Source organism: Myiozetetes cayanensis, unplaced genomic scaffold, assembly GCF_022539395.1.
Source record: "Myiozetetes cayanensis isolate MyiCay16 unplaced genomic scaffold, myiCay2020 scf14, whole genome shotgun sequence".
Lineage (NCBI taxonomy): Eukaryota > Metazoa > Chordata > Aves > Passeriformes > Tyrannidae > Myiozetetes > Myiozetetes cayanensis.
The window spans coordinates 8593549-8611021 of record NW_026087048.1 but is presented as its reverse complement, the minus strand read 5'-3'; positions in this window follow the sequence as shown (position 1 = coordinate 8611021).

The window sequence follows — 17473 nt, the reverse complement described above, 5'->3', positions numbered from 1 at the left end:
AGGGGCTTGGACAAACACCTTCCAGCTCCTGCCTTCATAGCAGAACCATCTGCCTGTACAGAGGTTCCCTCAGATCTGCCACTGGAGCTAAAAAAACTCCTCTAGTCAAAATGTATTAGTTCTGGAACTACTGTTTATATTTTTATACCTATAACTTCTGCATACAGCTGGACTTGCAAAGTTTACAGCAGCTGTTTTTCTTATAAATGCTGCTTGCAAGCTCCTCTTACAAAGACCAGCCCTCGACAAGTGTTTCACAGCCCCCTAATCATATCACAGCTTGGAGGGCCATATGTTGGAGGCCTCTCCTGTGGCAGCAGGTTTTGTAATTTGTGCTTTAACGCCTCGTTTCCGGTCGCTGGAGCGAGGTTTCCCGCTCAGTGCCTGCAGGAACAATCACAGCTTGTGTTTGATCCGCAGTTCAAAGCCAGCCTTGTGCCTCTAGCCCTGCTGCTGCCACAGAGCAGCTCAGGAGCCCTGCTCTGGCACCCACCTCCACCCCAGAGCTGCGGGTCTGCTTGCTGCAGACATCTGCAGGGGGGGCATCTTCAGGGGTAGTGCAGCTTTCTGGCAAAACATTGTTTGAGGGAGTTGTCTGGTTTGGGAGGAGGGTTGTCAGCGTGGCTTTTCCTTTGTTGTCTTTGGGACTCAGCGTGTGCTGGGGAGCTCCACTCTTGCTGGGAGAAGGGTCACTGTTTTCAGTAGATGGCCTTGGGGAAGAGATGCTGTGACTCTGTGTTCTGGTTTCCCTTTCTCTCAAACAGGGTTCGTGGTGCCCCCCTTGCTGTCACACAGAATCCCTCTGGTAGATAATGACGTGCTTCAAGGCAACAGTAAGTACAGACTGTCATTGTGGGATGGAGCCACATGGAGTTCTTCAGGAAAATTGAAAGAAAAGGGAAATAAATCTCTGACTCTTCCATTGTGAGCGATCTTTTTAGATAATACACGAAGTAAGGAGCTTTGCACTGAGATTACAGAGAAGTCTTTGGCCCCAGGTATTACTAAGTTTCTTCTTTTGCTATTACAGCCCCATCTGAAGTGGTGTGCAATGCAGCAAGTCAATTAAAACGTGTCTGAGCAGGCAAAAGAAATAAAAGGACTGGTATTGTGGTAAGCCAGCAGTTGTGAAGTCTGTCAGGTAAGTATGCCAGGCTTACCTCAGCTGGCTCTGTGCTGGTCAGTGCAGGTAAGGCAGCAGCCCAGTTCATCAGGACACCACAGGCTTTGGGAACTGGTGAAATGAATACACACACAGCCCATGGCCAGACCTTATGTTGCTTCAGGTGAATTTCAGCTGCTGTAACCCCAGCAGCTGTGCTTCGTTCAGAGGTGTCAGCAGTGTAAGTGAGCTCTGCTGCATCATGGCCTGTAAAACATTGCTATTTTGAGACTGCTGCTCTTGCAGTTGCCTTTGCATCCAGTTATTCTGGTGCCCGAGAATATTCTCTAGCAACTCTGATTCATTCACTATGGGTTTTTTTCTGGTAGCTGTTTTAAATTTATTTTTTTTTCTTATTTTAACTCTGTTTAAGTAGAAAACCTCTCACTGTGAGAGGTAAAAGTACAAAATAAGGCAGTTTATTTTTCCTGTCCTAGCTAGCCTGCTCAGTCAGCCCTCCCAGCCACAACTGGATCCAGCCCAAGGCTCCCACCCCAGACTGCCGTTACGGACATCCACACTGCTCCCAGCTAATTGCTTTCTCCTGTACAGAAGCTGCCTTCCTTTGAACTACAGCACAATGTGACACCAGGCATCACGTTTCCTCCTGCCTCACTCTCCTGTGGCCTGTAGCAACCTGATACAGCTATGACCAAGATAAATGCTGTTCAAGTCAACACAAATTTCCAGTGTTTTATGTTAGAGCATTCAATAGAGAAATGCTGATGTGATGTGGTCTCACATGAGCCTTCACTGTTCTCTGAATTAACTAGGCTGGTCTTCCTCCCTGCTTTCAGGTAAGCTAAGCCATACTAATCACTTTACAAAGAAATAACACAATTGGGTAGGTTTTCTGTAGGCTCAGAAACACACGAGAAAAAGCAGTGTAAATCTTAGTTTAAAGCTAAGACTCAGCTTCATCTGAGCTTTAACTGGGCTGATTGGTTTCTGTTGCAGGCAGCTTGTTTTGGTTCCCTGCCTTACCCCTGCAGCCTGTTAACTCCCAGGCTTTCTCAGTCTCCTCTCCAGTTCCCTGTGCAGATGGACACTCAGTGGTGAGGTTCTCTCTGGACTTTCAAGTCCTAACATAGCCAAGTCATCCTTGAGCAATTCTTCCCTCTGCCTGCTTTTGCTGCCCCTCCTAGTCCCTTGCTTGGCTGCAGCATGTCACAATGTAAATTAATATCCAGTTGTCCAGCACTTTCCTTGGGCTCTGGTGTTGTCTTTGTAATGTGAAGGCAGCTGAAGAGTTCAGAGTTCCTCCCAGCAGCAAACCTTGCCCCACCGTGGCACTGTCTTGTAAGCCAGTGGTGTCCTGTCTGTGTTCCAGCCTGCTCTGGCATGCACAGGTGAGATTAGAGTGTTTTCATGGTAGGCCCTGGTTTGGCATGCTTTTGGTTTTGTTTTTAAGGAATATAACACAGGGTTATTAGATGGTTGTACTCTGCATGTGGTTGTTCTCATCAGAAGAGCAGACGCTGCCCTGTCACTCTCTCCACAGGGTAAGTAACTTGCAGGTGGGCCCACAGTCCTTCAGGATCCATTTGCATCTCACAGCTCACATGGCATACACCAACAGCTGGAATTCCTGTTCTCCCTAGCTCTGTGCCTGTCCTGGGTCTCTATGCAAATCCATGACTCTACTCTCCAGTTGAAGTTGTTCTGGAAATTCCCTGGTGTGCTTTAGGTGAATCACAGCAAATTTTTCAATTGGCTGTTGCTTTCCTTTTAGACTGGGGTTGTGGGGCAGAAAAAAGCAGAAACAAATTTGCCCCATTTTATGTGAAATGAGTGTAGCAATGGGAGTTCCTTACATGAGAAAGTCGTTCATGCTTCTTCCTAATAAGGATTAATTTGGATGCACAGGATAATATTTCACCACTTGGGTAGGGAGTGACTGAACAATATTTTCAGTTAATACGAGTACCAAGCATTCTCAACCTTGTGAATGAAATTGGAAAAGCAAGGAGGAACCTGTGTGTCTGTAGTACTACCAGCCTTCTCCCAGGCCATTCTGGGTCATCAGGTCTGGGCAGCATTTTCTTCTCCAGCCTCTACAAGACAAGCTGGCTCCACAGCTTCAGCTCTACACTCTTCTAGGGATGGTTGTGTGGAAGTTCTTGCTCAGCTGTGTCTTGTCTGCCCAGCTGGATGTGTCTGATTTTAAGATGTGCTGTGCAAGGTCTTGGTGTTCCTGGTGCTTTCAGATACCAGTAGATTATTGTTAGGGTCCTGATTCTGTATCCTGGTACATATATGCACTACTTTTCAGGATTTACGCTGTGTTAAATTAATTTCATCGGGAATGATTCCCAAGTGCTTCAATATCTCACATGAAAGTTGATTCGAAAGCAAAAATGAATTAGTATCTTCAGCAACATGGGAATTAAGTAACATGTTGATTTAGGAGTATTTACCAAGGAACCAAGATACAAAGGTATAGTCTTGTCTGATGTCAGTTTGTTGTGTCACTTCACCTGAACTGAGTTTCTGATATCTCTGTTTCTTTCTATGTTGTTTCTGGGGCACTTATTGCTGTGGCTCCAGAAAAGCCCTGCTGGGTTGGATGGCATTGCCTGGTGAGAAGGTTGTCAGAAACAGTGAAGTCCCATATGCAGTAGTCACCTAACACACATCACCACACAAAAATTGGGGCATGTTGGTGGGAAGGATTTGTTGGGTCCTGTTTATGTGTGTAATATGTGTGCTTGAACGTGACAGAGCAGCAGAAAGACTGTGCTTTTCATAGAGCTGTGTGTCATCAACCAAACTGCCAGCTCAACTTTGATTCTTGATTGTGGATGGTCAGGGCTGAAGCCAGAATAAATGGAAGACCTTCTGTCTTCCCCCAGTGCTGGTTCCCACATGCTGCAGCAAATAACTCCCCTAAAGGGAGTTATTCTGGGGAGAATACTGTACTTGATAGCTATAGCTGGCGTTGTGTTTCTTCAGCAAAGCCTTGACCACAGGACAAAGGGAGTTTCACAGCATAAGGCCCTTCATCTGCATGCAAAGAACACAAAATGCCTTATGAACTTGGCCAGGGATCCTTTTAGCTGTCCCCAGTGGTGCCCTTTCATGTAAGATATCTGAGCATGAGGTTGGAACCTCTACCATAAGGTCTCTTTGCCCATTATAAAACTATCCAAATGTCAGCATCTGACATTATCCTTTTGCTCACTAAGCAAGTGAAAGAGATCCAGTGATTTTAGTGTTGTTTTAAATGTTAAGCTATCCATGGAGAGCCTTTAGGACAGCTTACCCAGCCAACCTAGCCTTTCTGATTCCACCCAGCCTCATAGAGGGGGCATCTGCTTCAAGGCCTGGTTACAATTTAAGTGTTAAATATAAATGGGTGTGCAAGTTTGAACCTTCAAACTGAAACTGTGAAGCAAATCCTGTGGCCTGGGGAAATCAGGGTGTGTGACCACAGAGGGCTCTCCAGTCTTACACTCCTTTCTTCTTTGGAAGCAACACTGACTTTGGCTTCAAGATATGGCCAGGGTTATGTGGCAGTGTTAAAATTATGGAAATGCTCTGCAGCTGTCAATCAGATTGGTTAAACTGAGTCTTTGTGAATGGATTTGGGTTTTTTTCTGTCGAAAAACATTAATGTGTTGTTCTTACAGAATACTAAAATCAGCCTGTGAGTATGTGTCAGTCACCACCAACAAAAACAAACAGAAATGTGATCCAGAGAGAGGGGCAGTTCTGGGTTGAATTTTAAGAACAAATAAAAAGCTCTTATCTGGAACTTCCTAATTTTTCACAATCTTAGCTAGCTAGACTTCTACCACTTCCCTCATCTGGAGGCGTGCTACATGTGATATATTTCTGAGTACCTTTACTGTGGAGGTGATGTGTTTGGGGGAAATGTGTCTCTTGCAGAGTGTTTTGTGAGCCACACCTGGTGAAGAGTAAGGAGTGCTGGGAGACAACAGATGTGGTAGTCAGTGGCAAGCGGGGCTGGGAGACAAGGCTCTCCAGCTCTTGCTGCCACTTTTTCTAGAGGTATGTAACCAAAATAGAGAGGACTGGGACTACTGTGTGGCTGGTGGTGTGGCTTTTGCATTTGATTCAAGAAGGAGCTATTTCAAGACGGGCATATATATAGATGTGGATGGATGGGATCTGGGACAATGGCCGGCGGTGAAGGGGCTGCTCCTGCTTGGCTGGGTGTGTGGGAGGACATTGGTGTCAAATTTAAAGCTGCTTTTGATTCCTTATAATGAATTTTTCTGATGTTAGATATTTAGTGGTTTTCTTTTTTTAAAATTCTTTTTTTTCCCAGCTTTGAAATATCACGGTGTTTTAATGTTCTGCTATGTAACTGGGTATATACAACAGTGATTAGTTTGGGAATTTCTTCAGATCTTTAGGGATGCCACAGTTTCTTCCTTGACAATATAATAATATATGAGAGCCCATGTTGGCTGCAGACTGTGATAATTAGCTAGTTTTGCTATAAAGTTGTTCTAACAGCACTTTGAAGCTCTGCCAGCTGACAGAGCCCTTCAGCTCAGCAAGGGCCATGCGAGATGCTGAGAGCTGCAGGTTCCTGTTACTGATATGAGTCTCTAAAACTACGTATGGCAAATGTCACAGACAGCAGACATCCAGCTGGATTCTGTGGGTTCAAAGACTGTATCAAGAAGCCCTGTGTAAACACTGCATGTTTGCAAAAATATTCCAGATTAGTCTTCTTCCAGAAGTCAATATGAGCGAATAAGCAAGGCAACAATGGTCTACATAAAAAAGTGATAAAACTCACCTGTGCAATGATGTGAGAATGTGAAGTTGATTCTTACTCAATCAGACATTGACAGGCTTTGTTTTTATTTTCTTTTGACTATAACTGCTTCTGTGATGATTAAAAAAAGATGTATTATCTCCAAAAGCGTAGATCTTTCAGAGGCTTTGAATGGTTACCTGAAGTTTATTTTTAAAGAAATATAGAAGAATACTGTTAAAAAAGACTTTACCTAGAAAATATTATACTTGGAAAAGGCAGTGAAGAGGTGGTTAGGAGTCAAATCTTATGAAACAGTCTGAGAATAGGATTCCTGAATTTTTTGTCCATATTCTACTTCTAAGAGTCTTCCAGAAATGACTGCAAGATTTAAGCCCTTTTTCTTGTAGTAATGCAAGTTTTGCTAACACTCCAGCTCTATTTCCTTTATTTATTATCTGTAACATATAGCTTTCTTTAATATGCATGCTTTCTCCTTTTAAGCAACACCTCATAAGCATTCAAGATTATATCTTTAAATGAATGTATAATATCCTATGTTTGTCCTAAAGAACAAACAGAGCACAGCATATTATTTACTTCTCTGAGTTTGAGACAACAAAGCTGCAGAAGAACTCTGATGTTCAACAGTAACTGCAGTTGAATACAAGTAGTTTTTAACTCATGTTTTCTTCTCTTTTCACAGAATCATAGAATGGTTTGGGTTGGAAGGGACTTTAAAGATCATCTTGTTCTAATGCTTTGCCATGAGGGCTGCTATTTTATGACTGCTTATCTTTTTTTTATGTTATGTTTCTTCAGAAAAGTTTGACTTTAATAGCCAGCATTCATCTCTTCAAAATGTTTTAAAGGTCCCTCTCACACCAGGGATCTAGAAGCTGTTACTTTTTAGGATCCCCATCAGTCACTAGCTGAACTGGTACAGAGCTCTTCACCCAAATGCCCGTAGGATCACAGTGAGATTGCTGTGGCTGTTTTTCATTATGTTTGACCACACCACAAGCTCCAGTGAGGCTACAGCTTGCATGAGATCAGCTTATTGAGGAAAACCAGCTGCCAAGGCAGACGAAGAGCATTTCTGGGGACAGAAGAAAGCACTCTAAAGAGTCTTAAGACAAGGTGTGGTGTCCTTGGTTGAAAGTACAAAGCTATAATTGTCCAATCCCATCTGTTTAAGAGTACTGTTGGATTTCACAGTGCTCCTAAGCTTTCTCACAAAAGCACCCACTTGTCACTCTTCCCAGTACCTCAGATTGGCTTGAAGTCTTGTGTCATATCATTACTTCATCGAAACTTTTCCAGAAATGGGCAGAGAGCTCTGAAGTCATATTGTTCCATGTCTGCTGGGCATTTTTCAGTCAGGTCTAATAACAAGATTCCAACCCTGCTCTAAGCAGAAGACCTTCTCTAGACCTGTCCTTTCTTTCACCTAGAGGTCTTATCCAAGGGGAAGCTGGACATCTTGCACATTTGTTGGGAATCCTGGATGTCTGGAAATCCAGGTTATGTGAGGGCTCATCTGTGTTTCAGTGTTCTGTGTGCTTTGGACCTCTTGCAGAGACAGGCTTTAGCTGTTGGGAGGGACCGGCTATAGATACTGAATCTGATGCATTTGGCATGTCAGGCACTGGGCACCTCCCAAGCACACTGATGTTTTGAGGTGCTTTGAGGCAAGTTGTGTCTCAAAGAGACAAGGAGAGTGAGCTGCAGGTGCCTTGCTGTCTGTGGCAAAAAGAGCACTGGGTACAGGCAAGGTGGAAATGGAGGATTTGACTACCTTCACAGATAGTGTTCTGTTGTATACCTTCATCTCTAGGCCAGTCCTGGTTTTCTCCATCATCTCCAAGTGAATGAAGAAACATGCCACTGAATTCCTCCTGATTTCAGCCTTTTCTCCTGCTCTTTCCTTGATGTTCTGTAATGGCCAGTGCCAGGAACAGGGCTAGGATAGACTGAGGGCCTGATCCAGCCTGACCCACTGTGGTGGTTCTCCTCACAGAGTGCTGTGAAGACCATAAGCCTTCGCTCTTGTGCTGGAAGTCCTTGCTTGTTAGCATTGTATCACTTGGGAGCTGGAAGGATTTGAGATTGTTTTTTTCTGTAATCTGAACCTAACCCTGCAGAAACTGATGGGTGCAAGTGGTCCCACAGAGCAAGCAGACACGTGAGGGCTGTTAAGAGACCAGGAATGAGAGTTTGCCTGCTATAACAGCACTGGGCACCAGACACTGCCTGTTTTTGAGATTCAGATCTCAAAGCCTACTGCTATAGGAGGTCCTCTCCATTATGTAGTCCACTGCCTTTGAGCTTCAGGAATAAAGACAGGATTCTCTTACTACCTTTCTGTTAGACTTTCCCTACTGCCTCCTGTCAAGCAAAACATACCCAGCTAGTGCTGGGCAGGCACTGCTATTCCAGCTTTCCCATCTCTGCTGCTTCACTGTGAGCATTCCTGACTTGCTCTGCCATGTGGGTTTTGTTCAGAGCTCCAGGGCTGTTTGCTGGCTCTTGACCCGCTTCACAGTGGAAAATTCTTCCACAAGTGTTACTTACAGGAAGCAAATGAATATCTCCTCTAAATGGTCTGGCTGAGGAAATGGGTCATTTGGTGAAGTACACTGTTTACTGGATAGTCAATGGCCCACCTCCAAAATATATACTTGGTCCGAAGGAAGAAAAATATCTGAGGTGATTCACTTCATATGCCAGTGTTTAAATATTATGTAGTTCATAGCTAAAATTAAAAATGTGCATTTTCATGTAGACTAAAAACTTCCTATCCTGTTCCAAAAAATTGGTAAAACCAAGTTTTAAATTTCTTTCAGTAAAAAGTCCTGGGTGTGTATGACTTGTTGAGTTTTGGTTTGGTTTGGTTTTTTTTACTATGTCATGGTTCTCCACATACTGAAACACTTTCTAGCTTTGTTATAATGGCATGTGGTAGGGGTAATGTCTCACAGTGATACTGATAAACTTTGTACTTTTATACAGTAATTCTAATGCAGCAGCCAGTTCAAGGCTGCAGGATGATCCCAGTTTAATTCAGGGCTGGTTTTGTGATGCCTTCATTTATAATTACAGTTTCTGCCAGCACCCCTTGGGTATTTTTGGTCTGGCCTCGGGTAGAAGGGAAAGTGCTGCATTCCCTAACCCAGGAGACATGAGTAAGTGTGTTGACATGGATTCACTGCGAGATTAGTGCTGCTTTGGCTTCAGATTATCTAGATCAGATGCTTTTCTGTAATGTGATACTCATCCTTCAAAACATCATAATCTGGCAAAAACAAAATGCACCCAAACAGTGTTTAATGAGGAGCTAATGCCAATTTTTTGCCATGGGTACTGCACAGTTGCCAGGGAAGGCAACAACAAGTGATCACACGTGCAAAAGTGCAGCATCAGGCTGTTGGTGGTGCTTTCAGGGAAACTCTGCCCTACAGAAATGCCTGTTAACATTTATCACATGGGTGCTTTTGAAAATTGTCAAATGTGAAGGAAAAAAAAAAAGCAGCAGAAATCTCTAGGTGTAGAGGCTGAGCCTTGTGAAAGCAAGAAGGACCATTTTGGTCTTCTCTAAAGGTTAGCAGTTGGTGAAACACCCAGGAGACATCAAAAGCTTCACAGTCAACATCTGAAACTGTGTCAGAGCACAGAAAGGGCCCAGCATATATCTGTGTCTTTGGATCAGCTCTGTGATCTATCAGATTTGGCACTATCAGTTACATGATTCCTCATGTTTCCAGCAAGTAGGAGTTTGCACAGCGGATAAGAGCCTTCTTTTTCATTCCAAAACCATTCATCAGTCTGCTTCAGAGGTCAAACCCTCAAACAGTTTGGTAATTCTACCGTCATCATCTTCATGTGATTCCAGCACAACCTGGTTATGACTTCTACTTGAAGGCATGTCCAGAGCTACGACAAACTGCTCTGAACTGTTTTGTTAAGAAAACTCCCATATCTCTAGACTTTGCTTAACAATTGCAAAATGGTTACCCAGTTAATGTTTATCCTATTGTTACTAAAATTCACAATTCAGCGTGCCTCACTTCAGAGAGCAGCATATACGTCAGTAGTAATTACGAGCTGTGCCTTGAGTCAAAGCCTCCCAAGCTAAATTAAAAGCAACTGTGTCTTGAGCTAAATGACTAAAGGACACATTTTCAAAGGCAGCCAAATCCCGAAAGATGCAGTTACATTTAGTTCCTATCTTTTTCAATGGTAATTTCATTCCTAATGTACTCTAGGATCTCTGAGTTCCTAGGATATCTACCCACTTTAAAAAATATTTTCCTTTCTTATAAAGTCCTGCTTGAAATCTTCCAGCTGATGACTGTTTCAGTCTAGCATCTTCTGTGGATAACAGATGCAGAATGGCACAAATCACGTTCTGTCTGCAGCACTTAATGGACAGCAAAAAACTCAGCAGTGAGCAAGAGGAAAAACAGTTTCAGAGCTGTTCCATCAGCTGTAGGTTTTGCTAGGTTTTGAGAATTTTTTAGCACCCTGAGTTAGTATGTCTCAAAGGCACTAGATTTGTGTGAAGCTGTCTGTTACAAAATGTAAGTCCAGGACGTGACACAAAGGGGGAAAAGTGGTGTTAATTTATCTACCCTGGCTCTGGAGTGTGATGGTCTGTGTGCAGGAGCTGCAGAGGGTGTCTCTCTCCTTTACAGTCCCCAAGAGCTGTGCTGCCCTTTGGACCCCACAGGGCCTCACAGCCACCTCTGTTGTGTTCCAGACCACGTGTGGAGCCTGCAAGATGTTGAGTGCTGCCAGCTGAGGACATTAAGAAACTTTTTGCACTGGGCAGGTGTCCATCGGCATCACAAGGCAGCAGCAATGCTCCTGAGAGGGCTGCTAGGGGATGAAACACACTGGATTGCCAGTGTGGCTTCAGTATTCAACTGGCTGGAGGTCCTCGTCACAAGGACTTGTTTTCACAAGGACTTGTTTCCTAGAGTAGAAGGAGCAACTTTGGTCCAGTTCAGAGTAAGCTGTCTGCTGACAGCCTGGCTGGGAGAGGTGATTCAGCGTGGCCAGCCACTGCCTGGGAAGCCTTACCCGACCACACGGTTCCTGTGCTGAACAACTGGAAAAAATGACTTGCTTAATGGGATGCAGGCTCACGAGCTGAATCAGCCTCGGCGGGGTTTTTGTTATTTCAACTGTTTCTTGTACGAAAACCCTGCTCCGTGGCCATCTGTGGAGGCTGGCAGTGCCCCCAGGGTGTCAAACCAGTGCTGAAGATTGGTGTGAACTGGGGAGGGCAACCCCTGCCTCAGGGCAGTGAGGGGAGGTGGAGAGGGGCAGGTTAAACCTCACCCCTTTGTTTTGGGGTGGCTCAGCCCAGGCGAGGGAAGGGGCATAGCCCAGCCAACAGTGCATCTCCTCTGCCCTCACAGCAAAACACGAACCATGCAGTTTTGTGGAGAGCAGAGAGACAGCAAGAGAGTGGCAGCTGTGTCAACCCATGCTGCTTGCTTGGTCTATTAGGGTTTTGTCTGTCAAACGCATGCAGGCTCTGCTGCCTCCAATCATTGTGTGCAGCCACAATCATTGCTGCTCTTTGTCTGATGCAGGCAACTCTGCTGGGGCTGGCTGCTTGCTGGAGCGCTTTCAGGACACTGTGACTTGCAAAGGGAAATGCTTTTCAAACCTCCTCTTTGCCTGCCATGTAGAAACAGACACAGAGGTAAATGGAGATAGTAGTCAGAGAGTGTCCCTTGCACTTGCCTGCCTGAGTTCCCAACTGCCTTTGCCTTGCCTAGATGCAGTGAAATTGTACTTTCATGTTACAGAGCAGGGAACTGTGCAAAGGCACTGTCACCTGGGCTCAGACAAACAGCAGTGTAGCCAGTCAGACCTAGACAAGTGATTCTATGACCACGTTCAGCAGAGGTGCAGATACAGCTGAAATTCTGGATCTGGGTTTTGCATGCTCTAGTTGAGGAAAGTGATGGGTCACACTAGAGAAGAGCTACATAAATAATAATGGCAAACTCCTGCAAAAGTAATTGCAGCACTAATCCTCCCACACCGTATTCGACATGGAATAAGGGTTGTCCAACCTAAAAAGGACAAAGAGGAAGAGAACAGGATTCAAGTGTAAAGTCAGGGCCATACAAAAGGACCTGCTCCCCAGGTCCATGGGAGATCACACATGAAGAAATGGGCCAAAACTGCAACGAGAAGGGATGGCTTGAGGCAGGAGGAGCCTGGGTCTGGACTCCTGCCTTTCTGTTCCAGGGAATCTAGTCTTCACAGTATGTGCAAAGCACTGTCTGCCTCTGCCTCAGAAAAGGGGATAAGGATTCTTCCCTCCTTGCACACAGGGACCCTATGGGAAAGGGCACTATGTGACTGTCAGCTGTGAAAGCTGTGGGAGCAGGTCTGCAGTAGAAGAAATAAAGGCTGGTTGCTTTTGTCCCAGCAATCCACTTGTTTCTGAACTATTTGAGTGCCGTAGAGGTGGCAGGGAGCTCAGCCAAGCATTGCACTTGAGCAGCAGCTTGTGTTTATGGTGTAAGGCTGTAGCTGGTGGTGGGGGGGTGGGGTGCCTGTCTCTCCCCGAGCTGATGGCACTCTCAGCACACAGCAGATGCTCCCTGCATGTACAGCCACACAAGCTGGTGGCTGCATCCCGGAGAGCAAACAGAGAGCAGCCGGTGTTTTGTCTTGTGACTCTGTCAGCGTGGCTGCTGGCATTTCAGGTCTGTTTTAAAGTGTGGCAGAGGGTTGGTGCTGTGCACAAGGAAAATATGATTTTGCTGTCAGCAGGCTCCTGCACTGAGCTCCTTGGGGCCATGAGTATTTATGCAGCCAACGTTGTCTCTTGTGTGAGTCTTGTGAATTGTACAAATGAGGCCCAAAGCAGGGATGTGGCTTGCCTTTCATCTCCCAGAGCTTCCTCAGCCACATGCACAGACAGCTTTATCAGCTCTTGAGACTCCATCGTGAGTCTCAAGATGCTTGATAACTTGGCAAAGAGACAGCTCCTTGATGCACAGTATTTCAGGGAAAATGTTTTTTTACAGGGAGATGAGGAAGAAGGGATGTTTCTTGCTCATGTGCTTGCAGGAAGAGAGTTCAAATGTGAAGGGGTGATAATCTCTTCTTCATGCTGAGCCTTGGTTCGAAGTTCAGATCTGTGCAAAGTTTCATACTGCCACTATTACCTCTGGAAAAGCACCTAAGGCAGAGTATTCCACTCCCAGGCATCGTGCAAGGTTAATGAACAGCAAGGAAATTACTGCTAAAGAAGAGCCCTTCATTAGGCTTGTCTGGCAGGTTGAAGAAGGAGATTTACCTAACTCATAGGATGGCTACAGGGTAGAGAAATGTGTAGGAGAGGGATGGTGCTGTGAGAAGTTGTGAGGGACAAAACTGCCACTCTGGGTTCCCTTGTAATCACCACTGCCTTGGACAACTAGCAGCATGCTTGCAGTAAAGTTTTTCTGTGTGTGGCTCAGCACAGTCCCCATGAGGTGAGATGCTGCTTGCTGACATGTTTGCTCTCTTTATCTTTAGCTGGGTGCTTGGGTTAGCTCCAACTCCCAGCAAAGCCCCTAAAGTCTTTTCAAGGTAACTGGATTGAGTGCTTCTATCATTCCCATCATGAAAAGATCTGAGCATCTTGGGTCTGAGGGAGAACTGAGGTTTAATTATTACACCAGTGCTTCCAGTTTATACTTCTGCAGCCTTTTTATAAGTAGCAGGAAATGTGGTCTTCTCAACATGCTTTTCTAAGCCCCTGATTACTCACCCTGCAGCGCAGCATCTTCTGCAGTTAAGGCCATCTACAATTTCTAGCCTTGACAGCCTTGACCATGACCTGGCTGGAGTCAGACCTCTCTAAGCACTGCAGGGCATCTTGGAAGGATGCTTCAGCTCAGATCTCCTCCTGCCTGGATTTGATGGCAGAGGAGCTGAAAGCTCTCCATGCAGATTGCTCATTGAAATGCAAACCTCATCCCAGTAAAGCTTCTGTCTGCCAGCATCCCCTTTGACAAACTGATAATCCATGATAATAGGGAATTTTATCCCCATTCTTTAACATCATCAGGCATGATTATTAATGTCTTTCTATTGCACAATAAACAACACAGGGTCCTCAGCTTCCCTGAAAGTGGGAGACATGCAAGTTACATCTGCACTGTGGGTGAGCTGTGCATTTACTGCTTCTGCAATCAGCTGACAAACCCCTCCAGATTTCCGAGGCCAGACTGTTGCTGCTGGCAGCTTATCTCCTTACTCAACAGCAGAGTAGCCTTTCAGGGTGAAAAGCTGGGCCTGTTGAAATCAGTGGCAAAGTCCTGCTTGCTTTACTTGAGTCAGGATTTCTGACTTGATCCCTTTATTTCTGAGTGGGCAGAGGAGAAGGCCCTTTCTGTCCTGAATGCCTTTTTTGAGAGCAGTCTGTGAAGATGTTCTGCTTATGTCTGTGCAGAAGGTAAGCAAGGTCCTGCAGTCCTGCCCTACCCTGACTGTGCTGCGCTGGGAAGGCAGGAGCAGGAGGATGGGATCTGTCTGTGCTCCCAAGCGCGGCACACAGCATGTCAACCTGAACACCATACCTGGTGTTCATCCTGTCAGGACTGACACACGTATCAGCAACATACCCTGAGGATTTCTGGTTAGGGTATGGGCCAGGAATTTCTCTTGTTGGATCCTCTGGTGACTTCCGTGACCCCTTTATCTGATTATACAAACAGATGTTTTAGTGCTGCTAGAATCAAATTTGTAGTTTTCTTTGCCAACCATAAACTTCCTTTATGGGCAGCCTCCACCTGCCCTCAGGTGAAGTGCCACTCTTGTGTGTAATGAAAGTACCACCTTGTGCCACCTTCCTTGTGGCTGCAGCAGTGACACAGCTGAGAGCTATGTCAGAGTCTGTGAGAAATCCAGTGACTGCAACCCATCCATATACATGTTTATGGTCAATTTTGAATCTGAGAAAGCCCTGAACTGGCAGTTCAAAGGTGACTTCTGACCCAGCACAGCTCTAATACCCCCTGTGCTGGATCTAACTGCGAGTAGAAACTTACATAACTCTCTCAGCTGTGTTGCTTGTAATGACGCACTGACAGCATGTGCGTTGCAAGGGGCCGTGGCAAGTATCCTGCTGCTTTCCAGAGAATACTCTGACCTGCCAACTGGCTGCCTCTGGCTTCAGTGAACAGGGCAAAGTCACGGGAGCCAACTGCCCCAGAGGCCAACGACTCCGAGCCTTGTCTCTCACGCACTGCAGCAGAACTGGCTTTTCTGTCACGGCTCCCGAAACCTGCCCTGGTTTGCCGTCTAAAGAGCAATTACACAAGCCTTTATCTCATCTCCTGTATTTTGCCAAAGACCTCAGCTGCACCTCGGGAGTGGGGGATTGTTAGTATTTTTTTCTCCCTTTTATCTCCTAGACACTTGGATGTGCCTGGCCCCTTGTTCTTGGGACACCACCTTGATCACAGAGCACCTTACAGATAATTCTCATTGTGTTGTTTTAAGGCATTTCCTCTTTCTCTCTCTTTTTATGGTAAGCATTGGTAATAATAATGGCCAGTCTTCGCGAGCGAAGATCCGGGGAAGGTTTTTACACCTTCCAGCCTGCGCATTGGATTTTTTAGGTGAGACACAGTGTGCGCGGAACTGAGCCCACCCTTTAATCCTAAGGTTCATCTGCCGGGGCCAAGCGGGCTTGGACGGTGGCAGCGAGGTCCTTAGGACGTAGGTGGGTTGCCTTTAAGGGCTAACGAGCCCCACCTGCCCGGGAGTGGCCCTGACCGGGAATCGAACCCGGGTCTCCGCGGTGATAGCGCGGCGCCTTTACCCCTAGACCACCAGGGGCTCCTAAGCATTGGTAGAGCTCTGCTAAAACACTGCCTGAACCTCTAGCCCAGTATGAGTCTGCTTTCAGAGAAAACCTTCTAAGATGTCTTTTCTTGTGCTCCAGAGTGCCCACAACAGAATCTCAAGTAAGATGCAGGCAGGAGGAATTTAGCTGTGAGTAACTGTGCTTGCAGTGATGCGGAGCTGGCTGGTTCTGACCTGACTGCTGCCCAGTGCCTGCACGTCTGTGCTGCACCTCTGTAGGGCTGACGTGGACCTGAGTCACTGTTAAAGTCTGCTTCAGGCACAGCCTTTGTCAAACTCGATCAAATAAGGATAAATAGATGCAGAGGGCAGAGACTGGCTTCTCTGCAGCACAGGCATTGCCAGACTGTAGATTGTGACTGCAGAGAGAGAATCCAGCAGCACTGCTTACATGGGGCACTGCTGCTTCACATTTTCTATTTTTCACTTTTATACTACTAAAATGAGCAATGCCCCCATGGGGATGACTCATTTTGCAAAGTGGCGGGAGGGCTTTCCTCTCAATGCTGTTTACCCTTATCCAGCTGCCTATGGGGGCTAGAAAGGGATCTCCAGAATCTCACAAGAAAAACCTGGGGCTTTTTGTGCCTCCTCTTGGGAATGGCCTGGGAGCTGTGTTGGCTGCTGGTAGCAGGTTCACGGTGCAGGTGGGATATTGGCTCTGAGTCAGAAAGAAATAGAGTGAATTACAAGTAAAATGGTCACTAGCTCCTCTGTAACACAGCCTATTCAGCATCTGAAACAGCAAGGTCTGGTCTCTTGTCTCCCACCTTCCTGCACAGGACAGGGAACATGATCTACTCCTGCTCCTGGCAGCAGGTACAGATCATCCCCAGCCAGGCAGAGCAGGGATGGGTGCTCCTGGAAGCTGCTTCAGGCTTGTCTCAACCTCAAGGGATTGCTCAACCTCCTTGGGCTCTCCTTGGAGGCAACATAACAGCATGCAGAGAGCAGTCCTCACCTTGGGTCACTGTTCGGGTCCGAGCCTGCTGCCAAGCTCAGGTGCCATGGCACTTTGGTATCAGGAAGGTGATACCTGAGATCCCAAGGAACCTGGGGCAAAAAAGACCTACAAACAAGCTCATCTGAAGGCCTCATTTTGATACCTTTTTTTTTTTTTCTTAGCAAAACTGATATTGGAAGCTCTGGGATATACCACTTGTGGCTGGACGCAGTTCACACAAACTCACCTGCTCTGTGGATGCAAGAGAAGTTTCTCCCTGTTCCCAGCAGTGTTTGCACACCCCACCTTCCCAGGATTCACAGCAATATGTGCTCAGGAGGTAAGAAATCCAAGTAACCATTGGGTTGTAGGAAAATTTTTGTGGTATTTCATTTTTGTGGGAAACACACAGAAGTGCACTTTCCCATCCTCTCACCTTTCACAGTGGCCTGTGTTCAGCTGTGCCTGCCTGAAGGAGCAGGGCTGGACTGGGCTTGAGAGAGACCATTCCTGCTGCTCCTCACTTAGCTGGAGGCACTGGTGTTGAGCAACCCAGGGCACACCTTCACCCCAACACCCTGCCTGGGCACAAGTCAGCACCTGGCCATGGCAGAGCCCAGCCACCGCCTGTGGTGCCACCAGTGACGTGGTGTCACCATCCCCATGGTGCTCCCAGCTCTGTGGCCCTGTAACACATCTCTCAGCAGAAGCAGCAGAGCTGGGGATCTAAATCCCAACTCTACCTGGCTGACAG